The 21,219-nt window shown below is 34.6% G+C and overlaps 1 non-coding gene across 1 annotated transcript; it reads right to left on the reverse strand.

Moving 5' to 3' along the window:
* Window positions 1-19,492: 19,492 nt before the first annotated feature.
* Window positions 19,493-19,565, reverse strand: TRNAM-CAU (transfer RNA methionine (anticodon CAU)). Its single transcript has one exon. It is a non-coding gene; the product is annotated as a tRNA-Met (tRNA).
* Between the last annotated feature and the right edge of the window lie 1,654 nt (window positions 19,566-21,219).

Here is a 21,219-nt window from a genome sequence, read left to right on the forward strand (position 1 = left end):
GCTCGAATTAAAATTGGTGGTGGATTGTGATTCTTCACCACCAGGATTTGGTGATTAGGTCCCCTAATCCCCAATCGCCCTTTAAAAGCGGGAGTATATAAAGAATTTTTCCCTCCTTTCTGCATACCTTCGTGGTGTCACAGTTAGCACACTCTGCAAGTATTCGAGATGTCCAGGTTCGAATCCCGGCGAGAGCATTGCAATTTCTCAAGTCTCCTGATTCAAAAAATTCTAATGACTCTGCAGTTGCGCTCGAATTAAAAATGGTGGTGGATTGTGATTCTTCACCACCAGGATTTGGCGATTAGGTCCCCTAATCCCCAATCGCCCTTTAAAAGCGGGAGTATATAAAGAATTTTCCCCTCCTTTCTGCATACCTTCGTGGTGTAACAGTTAGCAGACTCAGCGTGTATTCGAGAGGTCCAGGTTCAGGTCCCGAGGAGGGCATTGCAGGTCTCCTGCTTCAAAAAATCCTAATGACTCTACAAGCATTTTTAAGGAGTATGATGTTAAACTATGCATTTCGTTACCGAAAATTAGACAAGGATTTTCTATCTTAGAAAGGAGGCTTCCAAGAAAGATCTTCTATCTAAAGGAATCTGCCTCCCTTTTACTTTTTTTTTTTTTTTTTATACAAATCGTTGTTATTACAAGTGACCATTTCCTCAGTTCAGTCTAGAAGAAATTACCAGTCTTCAGTTGCTTTAACCGCTCGACTGCAGAATTAATAGTTGCTTCCACTCAATTAATCGTTTAGTTAAGAGCTTACGGTTTGCTTGCATTTATAATGTAGGATAAAGAAAATAGTTATTAATTTTTAAGCGTTAAATTGCAATAAGCAAACTAAGAAAATTTAAAAAAAATAACCACTAAAAAAAATCCAGTTCTAGTGTTACGAAAAAAAAAATCATATTCTTAACGTTGTCAGAAATTCCTACGTTTACTGCATTTCTCCCACTTTTAATAGCCTAAAAGAGACGTTACTCTCGAAATGAGTATTAGTTTCGAAACGGCATTTTGCGTTGAAACACTGAAATGCGTTGTATCACATTTCAAATTGTGTAAGGATCATAAGTTTTACTAACGTTTATTTTATTTTAAATCTTTACTATCACTTCTTATTTTCTACTTCCGGCCAAAATTAAACGCTTTAAGGGGACTCATACACCTTAAACCCCTCATGATCTTCGAATATGTGACTGTTGCAAGAATTGGGATATTATATTTATTTTAAAAGCAATTGTTTCCAACTTTTTACAGCTGCCTACATAATATAGCTGCTTTGGAAACTAGTAACCAGAAAGTTTGTGTTGCCACAAATATTTTTGTAATTTAATCCTCTTTGTGACAAAATATTTCGCCGTGTTTCCACCTTGCGCGCATGATATTTTAAAAATGGCTAATGGTAAATACTTGAAATTGGATGGAATTCTTTATATGGGCACTATTTTCTAACTGAACCACAAATCTGATTAATATTTTAATATTGAAAAATTTTATGGGCGAAAACATTAAAAAATGTTTTAATAAAATACATTTTATAAACTCAACTCAAAATAAAATAAGAATTTAACATGAAATTTTTAGAATTTTAGGTTCACGGTAGTTTCCAAATGTTATAAAAGCTATATATTAAATATAGAATCAAATTATGAAACAGAATGTTGTAAACTGTGCGCGCAAGTTGGAAACATGACGAAAAATGTTGTCACAAAGCGGATTAAATTATAAAAATATTTGTGGCAACACAAACTTTCTGATGACTATTTCAGAAAGCAGCTATATTATGTAGTCAGCTGTAAAAAGTTGTAACCAAACGTATATAAATATATTTATATATATGTCCACTCTGTTACCCGGCTGAGTGATCTCAGTTTCTTTAGTCTTATATGTTTGTAAATTGTACATTTTTTGCTTTAAAAATGATTGAATTATGTCGTTTTTATCTTCCGGTTAAGGATTTTATGCCTTTAGTAAATCTGTGTGCAATATTTTTAGAATTATCATCAGTTTTAAAGTTGTTTAATTGCCGCTAAGCCTGTTTTTAATGGCGGCCATTGAAGTTTACATTTGAAACAGGAGACTAGTGGATTTGTTGCCAATCTAGAGAAACTTAGCTTCGCAACAACAAAAATAACGCATTCATTTATTATTGCGAATTAAATCATGCTTAATTCTTTCTGGAATTTTTTCGAGGAAATAAGCGTTTGAGATTTACTTCGTAATTTTTAATATAGATATTTTGAGTTTTTATGTATTTTTGCCTTCTCGCGAACTGAGAACTGAATTAATTGAATGAGAAATACTCAGTCGTCTGTGAAAAATTGTTTCTTTTTTGTTTTGTTTGCTTAATTTCTTTAATACATAATTCTAGCTTTATTATAGTAATTGAATAGAAAATGTGGCAACGATTAGATAATTCTTCAAATGATATAAATTTTGTGCATTATGAGTTATAATATGAACGAAATATAATACTGTTAAGTAAACCTAGCGCCAGAGTGTCGCTATGGTAAACAAAGTGAATTTTAAAGAATGCATTTATTCTAATGTGGTTTATGCGCTGTCGGCGAAGTAGGTTTAATTCAGTCTAATAAGTTTAAATAAAATGGAAGAAAAAATGCGTATAATTTAATATTCCGTACAAGGAAGTCATGTGGTGTACACATCAGATTTTTTTTTTTTTTTTTTTTTTTTTTTTTCATATAACGGCAAATTAAAAATAGGGTGGAGAAAAATACTGAGGTCAACTCCGCATATTATCAGGAACATATTTTATATCAAATTTTCAAGTATGGAATACTTTCTCTTTACCCAGAATGCCATTCATCAGTATAACTGCATCAAGACAAAGCAAGTAGCCGCACGAGAAAATCCACCGTGAATTTCTGCGAAAAGTTGAACAAGAAAAGTGTATCAAGGTCATATCTTTCACTCATGTCCCTACTAAATCTTTTGATCTATAAAATACATTTTTGGACTTTTAAATTGTGGATTGTCCAAACATTGACCTACAATCCTCCTTGGACTTTAGAAAGGATAAAATATCTTTTCCGATATTACAAAAGGGTTTATTTTCTTGGAAATTACGGTGTAGAAATATAGCGAAGAATAAAGGTTATCAAACAGAACATTCAAAACTCTTAATTTTTTAAGTGAAATATTTCTGTAAATACAATGAAAATCGTCTAGAAATGGGCGAACAGCCTACTATGTAACTCGTTAACTATTGACTGATATTGGCGGAATCTACCGATGAATGGTAGTATATATATATATATATATCAGTTTTTTGTTTCTTTTGTTACAACTTTTTCTTGGTCTTAGCAAGACCCACTTTTTTGGTTATCATCTTAATTTTCTTTTATTTTAATTACAGATTTTCATTACAGATTTCTAAAATATATAAAATTGTTAATCTTTAAGCTTGCAGGCCCAGCCCGTATGTTTTTTGTATATTTAGGACTAATAGCAGACTGCTATTTATTTTTGTTTTTATTTTTATTTTTATTTTGATTTTTATTTTGATTTTAGTCTAGATTTAAGATGTTTCGGAATAGTTTTTACATATTTTAACACTTTAATGTGTCATTTTGTGCGGACGCGTCGGGAAATTGGAACAGAGAATTGAGACTATTAAAATTTTCCAAGACACTTTGTCTAAATTAAAAAATTTTTTGTAGCGAAAATGTTTCGATTGCCTGTTTCGGCGAAACGCGTAATGGGGTTAGCTTGATTCGACGTTCAAACAAATTAAATTTCCCTTGAAAAGCCAGTTTGGAAGTCGAGTTAGGCTAATTTACCATTTTCCGCTTACTTTTTTTATCTGATTCTGTTCAGCTCCTGGTAACTTTTAGGCGAGCTTACTACAATTTCTATTTTACTTATGTTGCAGCATATTGCGCAAGATGTTTTCTAGACCAAATTGGTTGTTCAATATTGTAATTACTACCTTGTTTGATATGTTATATATATATATATATATACCTTGGGGATACATTTTGAATTACCAAAATTAAAGTTTATTAGAAAAACCATCAATATATTTTACTAACTTAAATTTTTGCTTTTCCATTGCGTAATCTGTTCGTAATCTGCTAATTTCTGTTCCATAACCTTTACGCTCTTATATATAAATAAAAGTTACAGATGGACTTCACTGCTAACAATGCGTTTTTTTCTCAGTCGGGAAGGAGTTTAAAAATACTTTCGGCAACAAAAAAGAAGGGAAAAAAGTGCTTTCTCACAGTGCGAAGAAGATTTTAGCAGAAAGGTTCAAAATTGCCTTACTTAGACACTACCCCTTCCGGCATAAAAGAACAAAGAAATGACTTCCGTGTGATGTCTGCTATTTACATGATTACCATTTAACGATGGCCTTTTAACGACGTTGTTAGCGCCAGCACTTAAGTTGCATCTGCAATCACAAAGGAAAGGGTGAATAACGAAAAGGGGAAATCTGGCGGATAACCTACAGGCGAATTCGTATTTTCGCGCATACAAAACAGACAACAGATTTTCTTACAGATCTTGCCGTCTTTTCATGTCTGAAGATATTCGACTTAAATAACGTAATCACCATTTAGCGATTTGCAAATGTGCCTTTCTCTTCGATTATTTGGATATAGATGGAAATATAATTTCATTTTACACATACACACATACATATAACTTTATAACTTTCAATTTAAATAATTCCAAATTCCAGTTTTTGATTTCCACTATAGCAGACATTTACTACCTAAATAATACTTTACGTTTCCTAGGAGACAATCTTTTAATTAATTAATTTAAAATTATTTAATATGCTAGTGCTTAATTTAATATGCTATTAATTTTTGCTTCAGAATGCAGTCTATTGTATATTTCCACTATAGCACACATTTACTACCTAAATAATACTTTACGTTTCCTAGGAGACAATATTTTAATTAATTAAATTAAAATTATTTAATATGCTATTAATTTTTGCTTCAGAATGCAGTATATTGTATATTATATTAATTATAATTTAGCAAAAAATTTAGCAAAAATAGTTTATTTTTATTTCGTATTTTTCTCAATTTTTATCATCCCTCCCCCCATGTACACGAAATTCATGATATGACTTTATTTCACTTGTGCTTCAATATACTTTCGAGCAATACTTTCCAAAATCTTGAAGACTTCTTAAATAAATAGTAAAAATAAAGATAGCAATAAAAAAGTAAATGCAGAACATCTATTAACAATAAAAAGACTCAGTGGAAAAGGATTATGTGCCTGAGGCCTCCTTATCCTTCTGTCAAGCCCTGATTAAGAATTTTAAATAAACAATTAAAAGATTTTGGTGCTTTTACATAAATTTCCAACTGTTTTTTCCTTTCAATTCCTCCTCTGTCGGTTTTGGCTTACTTGTGTCATATATATTCCCTGGTAAAATTGGCAATGGGAATTTTTTGCGGTGTCCCTTCTGTTCAGTTCTTAAGGACCCATTTGTGATGCCTTTTTTCCTTGATGCCCTAAGCATGTACTTATTTTGCTGAATGGTTAATCCAACCCTGCCCTTTTATAGCATTTAAAATCCTTAAAAATTAAGTTTTTTTTTTTTTTTTTTTTTTTTATAACAAATCCAAGTTTTAAAAATGCAGGACTAAAAGGAGACACAAAGCTTTAAGTTTCATATTTTCATACTTTTAGTATCTTGCTTCAAAAATCAGATATTGCATTTCTGTCTTATACTTTCCTGGGTGACTCATACCGTTTAACGAGTAGGTCTATTGGATTATGCCGCCCGTTCACTGGGATTCCGACGTCGGACCGAACGACCAGCGTTCAAAGTCTTTACCGCTCGCCTGCTGGTGAGCCACCGTTTAGCCAAGTCTTGATTTGTGAACTAACTCTAACTTAACCAATCAATCTCTGATAACGTATGATCGCCACATTTGAAGCTCGGGATATCACATGATATTTTGATGACTTGAATATTTAATGGTTTTTGTTTTTATGGTTTTATGTGATTACGGCATAGCCACAAGGGCTATATGCGAAAGGGTAAGGATGCCTTCGTGGAGGACTTTTTAAGGGAACTGGCTCTCTACACATTATACGCGGAGAAAACCACGTAAACGCCCATGCAGCCAGCTCGTTGGCGGGATTCGAACCTCGTACTGAGCTACCAGTGTTCAGCGACTTTATCGCTCGGCTGCTGATAGGCCTTTCGATTATTAAATGAATAAAAAATTTAATTATTTTGCTCTCATAACTGTAGTAAATTCAGTAAATGCAGAATCATTAGTCTTTAAGTTATCAGAATTATAAATTTTTCAGGTTTTCCTTTCCATCCCAGTTTGACAGCCCGACTTTAGGTCAGTTCCGCACCCAGTTTCTGAGAGACAGCGCCGCAGGGAAAGGGGAAAGGTCCGAGGTTTTTCCCACCCATCTTCCCTTACCACTAACTTCTCGAGAGAATTTTCAGTTAGCCGCATATTTAGAGTGCCCCCATACCGCACAGACACTACACGTTTACAAATATTCATGTTTTCTCCGGGATTCGAAACCGGGCCCTTCGGTACGGCAGTCAGAGTCGCTAACCTTTATTCCGATTGGACGGCAAGCTATATATTATTATATTTTGCGCAACACATAGAAAAGGGAAACCATGAAAACAAAACATCTAGAAAGATGAAATATATTTTTTTTGTTTAAATATCTTTAATTAAAAAAGTAGCAAACTATTAGGTTATTTCCCAAAATAATGTGCATAATCCCACCAAGTGATATCTATTCCATTGCAAGGAATTAGAGGATGGGGTGGCCGCATTCAGAGGAAGTTCTATCACCAAGCCTCCCTATTTTGTAAATCCGCTTCTGTATACTTCTGTAAAAAAGCTTCAGAATAATTTTTTTAATCTTACGAAAAGGTACACGCAGCAATACATAACTCTCTTTGATATAAAACCTATTTTCTGCACCGCTTATTGATAATATTTCCTTTGAAATTGACAAATGGAGCTGCTGCGGTAAAATCAAAAATGATAAAAATAGAATTTTAGCGCAAGAAAACATCGATAAGAAATCAACCCCGCAGTCACTTTTTCCCAGCAACTGAGTAAATATCTTGGCATTCAATTTTGCGACGAGAAGCAGAGGGTTCGACACGAAATCAAAAAGAATCTTGCGATTTGGCCAACAAAAAACACATGCAAGTTCAGAAAAGCAGGTCACGTTAAAGCGGGAACGAAAAATCGGAGAAGAAAAATTGGTTTCTGATAACGTAAGTTCCGTCAGCATCGAGTTAAGTTTAAACTGACGAAAATAAGTTTTGCATTTCCAGAAACTACCAGAAGGCTTAGAAGGAAGAAGTAATATTCCTTTATGTTAAAAATACAGTAAATAATACAGTATTACAGTAAATAATTAAAATGAATATATAATGTATTTCCCCTTCCTTCCAGCATGCCTTCGTGGTGTAATAATAGCATACTCGGCGCATATTCCAGAGGTTTAGGGTTCGAGACCTGGTGAAGGCACTGAATATTTTTTACGACTATGCTTCAAAAAAATGCCTAATGATTCTACAAGTGCGGCCTAAACTAAAAGGTGGTGGACGATAATTCGTCTCCGCCAAGGTTTGAACCCCTCATCCTCCGTCGTTCTTTAAAAGGGGGAGTATGTAAGATATTTTCTTCCTCCTTTCCGCATGCCTTGGTGGTGTAATTGGACTCGACATACTCGACGCGTATTTGAGAGATCTAGGGTTCGAGTCCCGGCGAGGACGCTTCATATTTTTCACGTTTGCTGCTTTAAAAAAAAAAAAAAAAAAAAAAAAAAAAAAACTGAAATTGTTTCAAGCAAAAACTAAGAAACACCGAAGCCCAGATCCGGTGGGCTCCGGCCCAATTTAAGCTCTGATCGTAGGGGCGGAGTTCTTTTATCATCACAAAAATTAAATATGCTTAAAGTATAGCTGATGAAAATTCCAAGGTGAAACAAAATGAGGGTATGAGTGGGTGGAAACAAAAAATGAGGGGAATTTTGGAGAGAGAACGTTCTCTTTGACCGCGGCTCTCTAACTGATATAATTATAGCCATCAAGCAGATGTGTGTCAGGGGTAAAATGAGTCCTGAATCTGACTCCTAAGGATGAATGTAAAGTTGCTGTTTACGGTTCCCCCCATTAGTGGATACTGTGGGAAGACGATGTATAGGACGTGCATGAGCAGTTTATCTCAGTATTTCACTCTTATCGTACTCACTGTCACTTAACGCACATTTAAGAATACAAATTTTCCTTCCTGCGAGAACAACTAACTGTAAGCATCGATAACAATATAGTAGCTATGATGGCATGGCGAGAAATTTACGCGTTCATAAACAAACTCCCCCCCCAAATGTATTGCCCTTCTGAAAGGGAAAGCTTTCCGCATGTGAGTGAGGGGACTTTACTTGAACGTCTCATGTTCTCATGAGTTCGTATTTCTAGGGAAATAAAGTATTGCAAAGTCTGCTTATTGTTAAACTAAAAAGTTAGGAATTCTAATTTTTTCCCTTTAAATTGTGGTTAATTTTATAAAAAGAAGTACCGGAGCTCATCTTATTTAGGGCTCCGGTGCGCTTCGGTTAAAATCGTAAATTTATCTTAAAAATTGAGAAGTACCGGAGCCGGGCTCCGGTGAGGTCCGGCGCAATTTAAGCACTGCTTATAGTCCTTCTATATAATGGCCTCCTTGTCTACCACGTTCTGCCAAATTACTAGTAAGTGTTGTACCTTCTGTTGATACTCCACAGCGAATGCCTTGAAGCCCGGATAACCTCCTCTCTGCTTTTACGTAGGAATTTTAGAAGGAGCCCTTTCATTTTGGCTAAGAGATTACAGTCACAGGAATTCATATCGGATGAGTTATAGCCGTTGTTCCAGTATCAACTGCCTACCATTGTAACTGTCCCAGGAAATCCATGATAGATCTCGCATTTTGACACAACGTATTGCGATGACTGTATTTGTCATCCGGTACCAGTACTACATCTGCATCCAGCACTACAGAGAAAGAGATGACACTTGCTGGTGATGAATCCTATCGTTTTTCATGATAATAATCAGAATTATAACGCTAGTGCTGTCACGGATCTCCAGTGATGGTGGAAGTGAGAGGTAACGGAAGACCACCAGAATACATGGTGTCATAATGCGAGATTGACGCCACGTACTGTGATGGAGGACGATTGCATTTGCCACCTGACACTATATCTACATCCAGTTCACCACATGAACGAAGCACCACCACAATACATGGTGTCATAATGCGAGAATGACACCACGTATTATGATGGAGGACGGTTGTATTTTCGTCAGTTATATTGCGAGGGCTGTCACGGATCTCCTGCGATGGCGGAGATGAGAGGTAACGGAACATCACCAGAATACATAGTGTCATAATGCGAGATTTACGCCACGTACTTTGATGTAGGATAATTGTATTCATTACCTGACATCTGCATCCAGCGTTCCAGAGAAAGAGACGATACTCGTTGGAGACAAATCTTATCCTCCTCCAGGAAAATGCACAATGCTATAATGCGAGGGCTATAATGGATCTCTTGCAATGGTGGAGATGAGAAGTAACAGAACTTCACTACATGAATGGAGCCCACCACAAAACGTGGTGTCATAATGCGAGCATGACATCACGTATTATGATAGAGGACGATTGTATTCGTCATCTGACATCGCACCTGCACACCTTAGCCCTCTAGATAAAGAGATGACACTTGTTGGTGACGAATCCTATCCTCCAGGAAAATATACAGTATTAAGATGCGATGTCTGTCAGTGATCTCCTACGCTGGTTGAGTTGAGAGGTAGCGGAGCGTCACCACAACAAATAAGGTCGTTTTCTCCGAAATGCTGAACGCAGATGGCGTCTCATGTAAGGAGTTTTATCATTCTCCCCTTTACTATTAAGTTAATTAGCATATAGGGTCACGTCCGCCCTTATCCAGAGTAAAACCAGACAGGCCACATGGGAGGTTTGTACAAGGCGCCCAAACCCAACGCCTGGACCATCCGGTTGGCAGTTCCGCGAACCAAATGCCACCGGGTAGACTCCCGTCCGAAGTGCCCGCAAAAATAAGGGAACAGTTCTATATTTCCCGTTCTACCAGGCCGATTAAGAAAATTCAACTTGCGTTTTTCATGTCTTGAAAGGGCGACTTAGGATATGTATTAATTTATATATATAGCATTGTTGTATAGGTATTTTGACACAAAATCGGACTTGTCTAAAATGACATGGCGATTTTTTTCCATAGTTCGATTCTACGACTCAAATTATGCCAAAATACCAAGTTTTCTAAAAATCGCTCGAGTAGTTTTTAAAAAATTAGCTCTCAAAATTTTAGCTCCTTAATGTTAATTGAATTTGATATATATTTATTAATATCTCTTTTTTTTATTAAACTTACTTGATTCTTTCTTCCAGGACTCGAAATTTAGGCTTAATTCAAATAATAATTCGCGCATTTTTATGATTTATTATTTAAATTTGTATTTTTAAATATTTTTTATAAATTTTTCGAAAACTTTTTTGCATTATAACCTATAAAATTTTTAACATCATCTTAAAGTAGATGGATTTCTAGGCAAACCTGCAAAAAATTAGAGTTTTTTATATAAAATTTTCTAAGATATACATGAATTTACATATTGGCACGTTTTGAAATTTGGCATCTTTTTTTTGAATCATAATAACGCCAAATGTGGTTTACGCACTTTGTTAAAATGAATTGAAAGTACGAACGATGACTTTTTTCCGCTCGTCTACAATGAAAACAAGGAATAGAAAATAGGTTGTTATAAATTAAGAAGTTCGCCAAGTAAATTACTTTTAGCGCAAACAGAAAAAAATCCGGCAAGATAAATTTTTGAATTTCCCTGCAAATTTCGAACCAAATTTCACAAAATTTAATATTTAGGCAGAAAATGAGTCGTAGAATCGAAATACGAAAAAAAAAAGATGGCATGCCATTTCAGAAAATATGCGATTTTGTGTCAAAATACCTATGTTAGCACAATGCTATATATAAATCTAATATATATCCTAAGTTGCGCTTTCGAGACATGAAAAATGCAATTTGAATTTCGTCAATCGGCCCAGTAGAACAGGAGATATAAAACTGTCCCTTTTTTTTTTTTATTAGTCCAAAGGGGCTTTGCCCCTGAAGGACTGATCCGAGGTTCGAATCCCGCGAACGGGCTGGCTGCATGGGCGTTTTCGTGGTTTTCCCCATGTGTAACGTGTATACGAGCCAGTTTCCCTTAGAAAGCCCTCCATGAAGGTATTCCTCCCTTTAGGCAGATAGCCCTCGTGTGCTTTACCATAATTGAATAATCCAATCCAATCCAATCCCTAAAGGACTATTGTTTTTTTTTTTGCAATTTTGCGCTGAATGACTATAAATGTCCGTTTCACTTTTCAAACTGTTGCCACCCAATGTTAGAGTCCTGCATAATATTTGAAGAAATTAAATAATGAAAAATCTGCATAAATGTATGTCTATTTCTCGCATTGTGATAAAACAGCGGTACATAGAGCCATCGAATTTTGAATGACGTAATCCTTCTACGAATATGGGCATGTGGAAGATCCAATTTGAAATTTGGAATATGTTTTATGATCGATTTCATATTTTGTAAAACTTTAACGAATTTTGAGTAACAAACTCAACGATTTAAAAGCAAGCCATGGCAACACTCTATGAGGCGGAAAAAAACCTTTTTATCTTTGCGCGCGGAACTGTTTATCTGAAATCCTAAAGATATGCTCATTTTAAAATTATTTTGCGACATTGCTATTGAACTGAATTTTATGGTTTAAGTGCAAAGAACGTGATGGTTAATAAGTAAAGGTAACAACAAAACGTTAAAAAAACGCCCGTTTGGACGTAATTTAAAATCTGAAACCTTTCAGATTTTTTTTTTTTTTTTTTTTTTTTTTTTTTTTCCCGCAGTGTACATACAATCAAGGTATCACAATTAAAGACAAGTGTGAGTCAACAGGGCAGCATAACGAGTTATAAAAAATGTAATCCTACATAAATAACAAGTACTAAAGTACAGATATAAATACAGAAATGTAATAAATACCAATTGCCAAGCAAAACCACCACAAAGTAAAATACGTTGAATACACATCACAAGGTGCTTAAATTAAACTGCTAGTGTTTCCCTCCACTAAATATTTCTTCAAAAATATGTATCAACGCAAAGATTTTGTATATTGGAGTTGAAGCTCTCTTGATTTCTCCAAGCCTTCCTGGAGTGATTTTAACGAGAATGTCCATGATGGAATATTCTGTAAATAACTTCTGAATTTCAATAAATACCTTAAGTATGTCAGCAAGGGTAGCAGCAATGCTCTCCGAGCTGTCTGCACTTTTCTTCATCGAGGATGTTCTCCTCTCAGATGTGCGAACTTTAGGTGTATTTGCCGGAACTTCTTCCAATAACATTCTCTATGCGTTTTACAGCAGCGATTCGTTCCACCTCTTCGCGTTCGAGCAGCAATTTAGTTTGCCTATTGAAAGAAGCCCCTCGTCAAATCCTAATCAGGGAAATTTACGTGAGTTTCGATGCTTTTGTGTGATATTTCAATAGCCAAAAGCACTGCCTCTGCATTCAGTCACTGATTTGTTCAACAACGACTCAGCTGTTTATTGTAATCTGGGACACCAATGTGTTAAACCAACAATGATATGAATTGCTTTTCCAATTTGCATGGGGGGGGGGAAAGAGAGGGGCGCAAAACTGGAATTTCTTCTGTAATGGATCTTTATGCCTATCGAATTAAAATAATCCTTTATATAATGAAATGTGTAATCAGCTGCATAAACACATCTGTTATTTTTAGCAGCCTGATGTATCACGACATCCTATTCCTTCCTTCATGGCGTGAGATTAGTTTCCTTTCCGTGTTTGCTTTCCTTCATGTTTAACTTTTTAAACAGAAATACTAATCATTTAATGATCTAATTATATAAGAAATAAAATGTATGATTAAAAGAAAAACGAATGATATGCTATATGTGTCATAGCTTTAATTTCTAACTGCAATACATTCACAGCTTGAAGAAATTTCATAATTTTTTCTAATTCCTTACTGAAATAGGTTTTTGAAATTCGAATTGAATAATTATAGTTTTTATATGGATGACGTACAAAAACTGTTAAAATGCCTTGTCTTTTCTTCGAACTTCTGATAATTTTGTAATAAAAATACCATTCCTCATTCCTGATATTATTACGCTGATTGTAAATTTTACCCATAGGCAAAACCAATTCAGATTAGTTTTAAATGTTAGATTAGAGATATTACAGGGAAAATATATTAATATGATAAAGAAAAACTTACTTGAAATTTGAAAATTTAAAAGAAAGTCTCAGTTACATGAAAAGTTAGTATTTCGAGGACACATCATATTTATTTGAAAACAACAACAACAAACAAACAAACAAAAACTCCCTTCACCTTCATCGTCTTTTATATATATATGTGTGTGTGTGTGTGTGTGTAAAATCAGATAGTGTCTCGTAGTCGGATATTTTAATAAATAAACTTGTGAGGGGGGGAAAGAATTTAAGTACACCGTAACAGCTAAGCCACACAGATAATTACTTTATATATATATAAGCTGTACTGCATTCATTAATTTTTGATTTTATATGATAGTTAAAAAGCTTGAATATAAAGCTTACATTTCGTTCTAATCTTCCAAAAAAAAAAATAATAATTCTAATGAGAAACTTCGTAGAGTCCACTTGTCTAACTTCTGTGTGAGAACTGGAAGAGTAGTAATTGCATAGAAGAATGGTTAAAAGTACCCTTTATGTTACACTTTTTAAAATTTATAATGCGTCAACTCGACGCTAACACACTACAACTCTTCTTGGGCGGTAACTAAAATAACGGAACTAAACTAAAAATTCGAAGATATGCACACAAGTAGTAGAACTAAGCTACAGGGCGTAGATAATTCCGGTTTTTTAAACCTTCGTTGGAACTAGTGGGAGCAAGTAAATGCATTTATGCCACGAAAACCAGCAGTAATTCCGGGAGCAGACGCTTACACAACAGAGGTGACGGCAATAGCCTAAGTCTCTCTAATTTTTCTACTGAACCTCGGTTTTTGAGCTCTTTCTTCAAGGTAGAATTTGCATTCCTTCACGCCCGCTACCAAGTTTAAATATTATGGCATTGACAATTAATGAAGGGGAATGAAGGCTTATAAGAAAAATAACAAATTAAAAAAAAAGTCTGAAATGTTTCAGATTTTAAGTTATGTCCAAAGATCTTTTTTTTTTTTTTTTTTTTTTTTTTTTTAACGTTTTGTGTGTTACCTTTATTTATTAAATATCACGTTCTCACGTTCTTCGCACTTAAACCATAGCATTCAATTCAACAGCAATATCGAAAAATAATTTTTAAATGAGCCTCTCTTTAGAATTCCCGATGCACAGTCTCGCGCGCTGGAGATAAAAATAGTTTTTATTCGATACAGTTTTGCCATTGCTCGCTTTGAAATCCTTGAGTTTGTTAATCAAAAATTCGTCAAAGTTTTACAAAATATGAAATCGATCATAAAACAAATTCCAAATTTCAAATTTGGTCTTCCACACGCCCATATTCGTAGAAGGATTACGTCATTCAAAATTCGCTGGCTCTATGTATCGTTGTTTTATCACAATGCGAGAAATATACATACATTGATGCAGATTTTTCATTATTTAATTTCTTCAAATATAATGCAGGACTCTAACATTGGGTGGTAACAGTTTGAAAAGTGAACAGACATTTATAGTGATTCAACGCAAAATCGCAAAACGGAAACAATAGTCCTTCAAGGACAAAGCCCCTTTGGACTAATAAAATTCGTTATTTAAAATAAATATAAATCCCTATAACTTATTTACAAGTATATCAAATATTTACGTCAGAATTTGTACAAAAAATATAAGGGGAATCATGTTTACGGGGCAGCTCTTACTTTCGAGTGAATAAAGTAATAAACTTACGCATTCGGAAGCAATATTTCTGCATTTTGAAATTTATTGTTACACAGACTGTTTCACTCCTAGATGTTTCTTACATTATTTGTTACGGCCCACCAGCGGCCGAGCGGTAAAGTCGCTGAACACTGGTAGTTCGATCCGAGGTTCGAATCCCGCGAACAGGCTGGCTGCATTGGCGTTTTCGTGGTTTTCCCCATGTGTAACGTGTATACGAGCCAGTTTCCCTTATAAAGTCCTCCACGAAGGCATCCCTCCCCTTAGGCAGATAGCCCTCGAGGCTTTGCCATAATCACACACACACGCACACATTATTTGTTACGTATAGCGTCGATAATAATTGTGTGTTCCAGTGCATTCAATTTGTAAGGATCTTAAGTTTTACTAACGTTTATTTTATTTTAAATCTTTACTATCACTTCTTATTTTCTACTTCCGGCCAGAATTAAAAGCGTTAACTTATGTATGCAAAATTTGTCTGACGAACGCCAAGTACTTAAGTTGTGGCTTTTTGCCAAGCGAGAGAGAGGAAGGAGTTAGACGAAGCAGGCCGCTTGCCTTAGAAGTTTTACTCGGTTGCTGGTTGCCTTCCAGGCCAGAGGTTTAATCCTCTTGATAATTTTAAACGTATTGTAGTGTTAACAGTTCTCTGTACTACATACGGCTTCCTGTTAATATAAGGCCAATCTTCCACGTTTATTATTTCAAAGTCAAGTTAGAGTTTAGTTATATTTTTATATTCTTACGTTTAGACCACAAGTAGTGGGTCTTTGTATTCCGAAGTACGGAAATTATTGTAAATAGAGAAAAATAAAGGGTTTTGTATACCCTTCTTGTGTATCCTGTCTACTTCCCACAGTTATTGAACATAGCTTTAGTAAGCTCTCTGTTCCGAGTCAGGTCCTTGCATGTTCCCGAAGAAAGTAAGACGGAACATTGAACCTGATAAATCTATTACGAACCCATACACACGCAACACTTTTTGAAAGCCTGTCCAGGATTTGAACCCGAGACCTCTCGCAGTCCTTGAGAGGGGGGCAGTGTTGCGAATGTGGGCGTGGTTTCGAATCCCTCTTCTGACAGCAAAAGTGTTGCGTACTTGTGGGTTCGTAATAGACTGAATACACAAGTCCGATAAAAGTTTAAAAAGGTTAATAAAATTTATTCTTATCAAAAGAAATATAACAGAACGCTCGAATTTTCCTCAGAGACATTCTTGCAAGTGTTCACAATATCACGCAATATAATCAGTAGAACGTTAACAGAACGTTAACCAGAACGCAATTCACAGCGCATTTAAAGAGAAAGCTAATCCAATCTCACGTTGAAATCGCCACATTAACAACAGCAGCTAATTAAACAACTGCAATAACAGTAACTAAGCAAGTGAGCTGAGATGTTCTCTCCCTGGCTTTTTATAGCTTTCAATCGGTCGCGCGAGATTCTTCTAGTAATTTCTGCTTCCCGAGATTTCTGGAAAGCAAAAAGAGTAGAATTACGGTTACAGCTAACATAGTGTTCAATTAGATTCATTCAATTTAAATATAAATTACCGAGAAAAACTTTTACTCAATGTTAAATGCACGTGCTTCTGTATTTTTACTTTCCGGCTTAACTTTCTTTTAAAATGTCTCCGCGCTGCATTGCACGACGAAATAAAGTAATTTTAATTATAATTCTGCTAAAATTAGCTATCTAAATATATATTCGTAAATAATAGGATAAGGATATCAAACATTAAAAATTGAAAATGTAGTAAAAAAAAAAAAAAAACTGTTTTCACCTGCAAATTCTCTTCAAAACTATTTTCTTCTTCCTGAAATGGTTATTGATATTAAATTTTGAATTCAACCCATCATCAATCTACAGTTTCCCCCAGCCGCTTTTTCAAATCCTTGTTTATTTTAGATAATATCCCAGATCTTATCTTCTCATCATTGCGAAGGTGATTCATCTTAAGCTTAAAGAGAATTTCAAAATATGTATTTTTCTCCACTTTTTTTTTACTATATTTTGAATCTTTTCTTTCCAGCCCTTCCTTTTTTTGCCTTTTAAAAATACACCATAAAAAGCAGTCCCCAAAACCCTTAATGCGCATTAAAATATCTAAAAATAAAACTGTAACTGCACCGCGTATCTTACGCACATTTACGAGTCAAGATGATTCCTTCTATCTGTTTTTGTTGCATTTTCATTATATTTATTTTTCATATTCCTCACTTTTCTTTATCTATGATGTGTTGGTAAGAGTTGCTACTATCGCCCATGTACCGTCTACACACAAACACACACACACAAAAAAAGGGGGGAAGGACAGTTCTATATATCCGTTCTAATGGGATGGTTGAAGAAATCCATATTTGGTTTTTTAAGTCTCAAAGAGAGATTTAGGATATGCATTCTTCTTCTTCTTCATAAGCTCTACAGCCTGTTACAGTAGGCCAAGGCTGTCTCTCCAAGTTTCCTCCACCTGAGCCCATTCGGCGCAATAGTCTTCCATCGGTTAACTCCAATTAACCTTAAATCTTGTTCGACATCATCTATCCATCCCCCTAGTGGGTGGTCTTCCTGTTCGTCTTACTCTCTTAATTCTCGAAAGGGTTATCTTTTTGGTTGGAAATGAATCATCATCTCTAAACACATAGTCCAGCCATCTGATACGAGACGCCTTTACGATTCTCACAATATCAGTTTCGCCATATTTCCAATATTTTTTATCATATAGTTCATGATTGAACTATATGATAAAATCTATTGAACTATATATGATAAAATCTATTGAACTATATATATAATTTATTGAACTATATATAAAATAAAGTTCATGATTGAACTATATGATTCATGAACAAAATGGTATGAGAATCCTCCACATACCATTTTGTTGTACTTGTCCAAAGATCTTTCTTATGATTTTTCTTTCAAAAGTTGGTATCAGGGCTTTCTCTGCTCTGTTAAGTATCCAACATTCACTTCCGTAAATGGCAACAGGTCTTGGTAAAGAGGATATGTATTAAATTTATATATAGCATTGTTCTAACATTTTGACACAAAATCGGACTTTTTCTGAAATGCTATACCGATTTATTTCCATATTTCGATACTGCGATTCAAATTATGCCAAAGTGTCAAATTTGTAAAAATCGCCTAAGTAGATTTTAAAAAATTAGCTCATCAAATTTTAGCTCCTCCGTATTAATTGAATTTGGTTACACAGTTATTAATATTTCTATTTTTTTAATTAAACTTACATGGGTCCTTATTTCACAATTCGAAATTTAGGTTCGATCCAAATAAAATTCTGAATGCTTCCAGATTTTTTTATTTGTCGTAATCTTCTTGGTCTTATAATAGAAGAAAAATCTCTTACAATGGCGTATATTAAATCAAATATGCCAAAGGAAATTTTAACTAAACTGAATGTCATCCTTCTTAAATACGACATTTCTAGAATAGTATTTCTACTCTTCCTTGAAAATCTGTTAATTTTCTGTTTTCTGTTGATGATATGAGCTCTCCACCATTGTATTTTAGTTGCATATGATTTAACTTAAAAGAACTTTTACATAATTTAATTTTTTCCTCTTTATTCTAGATAACGTTGAAAAGTAACAAAGAAAGAAAATCACTACTTTTTGAATCTAGAAAAAATACCTTGTGTTTTGTGTTTTCTTCGAATTACCCCAATGAAATATGCTTGACGTCATTTTTTAAGAGGGTGTTTTTTTTTAATCGGATGGTATAAATTTACGTTCAATTAATCGAAATTTATGTTTTGTTTAATATATCCGATCTCATCCCAACTTAAACTCACGGGGCTGCTAACAGCGAAAGATTAATTACCTTGATCTAAGAATCCACTGCTGTTAACACTATAATAGCACATAGTATAGCACATAATTATAGCACATAATTATAGCACACAGATAAAAATTCGAAAGGTATTTGAAATTCGCCGAAACTCGGTAAATTATGTTACAAATTTCGGAAAATCATCGCTTAAAAGCTAGTGTTTGGTCTGTTTGATGATGTTATAGAGTCTCATTCTCTTTGGTAACATAAACTATAAGAACTCTAAAAAGACATAAGCGACTTAACCCTATGTCTTGGAAATTAACACAGAAATTGTGAAGGGAGTAAAGATGTAGAGTTATTAGGTTATTTTTAAAGCAGGAGTGATGAAAAATGAGCATCGCCCTCGCCGAGAATCGAACCGCGAACCTCTAGAATACGCGACCAGCGCATTACTACACTACGAAGATTACCACTACACTACGAAGGCAGGAGAAATACTTTACATACTTCCCCGTTGAAAGGACGACTGGGGTATTTAGGGGATCCAATCGCCAAATCCTGGGTATAGAGAACCATCATCCACCACCTTTTAGTTCGGGCGCCACGGTAGAGCCATTAGGTTATTTCGAGGCCGGAGATAGGAAAAATGAGCAACGCCTTCGCCGGGAATCGAACCACAGACCTCTGGAATATGCGCCCAACGTGCTGACCACTACACTACGAAGGCATGCTAGGAGGGCGGGAGAAATACCTTACAAAGCACCCTTTTATTTAACTCAGATAACGTTAACAGATGACACATCTTAGGCTTAACTAGCCAGCATTTATGACGTAAATCAAAAAGTAAGAGAATCGAAATTAAAACTAAATTCATCGTAAGCTAGCAGAAAAGGGTACACAGACAGGAAACAGGCAAATTGGGCTCGGACCTATGCCAAGCCTATTGGCGAGAATAACGCAGCGTCGCAGATAAACTTCTAAGAAATCAAATAGCAAAATGGCCTTCAGCAGGCGGAATACGCTCTAATTTTACCATCCAAAACCTCCCTTTAAGTACTATCGTTTTCTACCTTATTTGAATACGCGCGAACAAGAAATTAACATTCTGGCTGGAACCATGTATAGCGAGAAAGACAGAAAAGCTAATTAACATGAAATAACTTGTTAATCAAATTAAATGGATTACTCTACAGTGTAAACATAGAGATTTTATGATAGATGATTTGACTGTTAATCAAAGTTATGCAAAAAAATTCGATATTAAATAATAAAAAAATTTTGAAGAAATACGTATGGAATATATTATTACCATTGCAAATATACATGTCTGAAAAATTTCAAGAAAACTGGAATTTTTAGAAGGGGTCAAAATTAATTTTGATGTTTGATCTTACAAGCAACTAAACCACTAAAAAGAAGAACTAAGAGAAACTAAATAAAATCTTTAAGCTCGTGTTTTTATTATGTTTACAACTGATTCACTTATAGTGAGAAATAAAGGCAAAATATATACAATATTGTTGAGAAAACACATCAAACTTATTTCGGATTTTATCTCAATGAAGATAAATTTGAGCCCTTTTGTTGATGCCATACATTTTGTTGATGATCTTTATGGCAAAAGATAAAATAAAGTAAAACAAAATTAAATAAAAAAAAAAAGCGCTTATCATTAAGTTTTATCAATATTTTTGACTGAATTCGTAGATCCTTCTTCTGATTGTTGTTTTTATGCGAACAACGTATAAAGGTCATATTACAAGAAAAAAAGTAGCGCATTTTATATACATTTACATGTCATCATTAAAGTTATTTCTTCCGGTCATCATATGACCTTTACCAATGCCAGCAGTATCTTTCAGAAAACTCAGCACAGATTTTAAGTATCAGGGAGTGTTGTTAATTGATGACCCTTACCATACATAGTAAACTACAAACAGTGCGGTTATGTTAACGCCAAAATAGATAACAATATGAAGAAATGCCAGCTTAAAAGAAGATTATACGACCTCTGAATGAAAGGTCAATTCGTAACAAATTTTTCTTTGTTTAAGAAATGCCAATTCTTGGCCCTTCAAAACATTGTGCATTTTTTTAAAAAATAAAAAAATCTGAAAGACTTCAGATGATAACGGGAGCCCAAAAGGATTTGTTAATGTTTTTTACGTCTTCGATGAGCTCACAATCTACCAGTCTGTTGTTATACTTACTCCGTTAACAGTTGAAAACGTTAAAACAATAAGTAAAAATATGTTTAATATAGCAGGCCTTGTCTGGAACAAGAATATCAGGCGTTGAATGGTATTATGGTATTATCAGGTGTTAATGGGTATCTGCAAATATGAAGGCTTCGTAAATTAATCTTTTATATCAAAAATCCC

This window comes from Stegodyphus dumicola, chromosome 4 (assembly GCF_044657685.1).
Source record: "Stegodyphus dumicola isolate Sdum_Otavi_A_Nest chromosome 4, ASM4465768v1".
Classification (NCBI taxonomy): Eukaryota; Metazoa; Arthropoda; class Arachnida; order Araneae; family Eresidae; genus Stegodyphus; species Stegodyphus dumicola.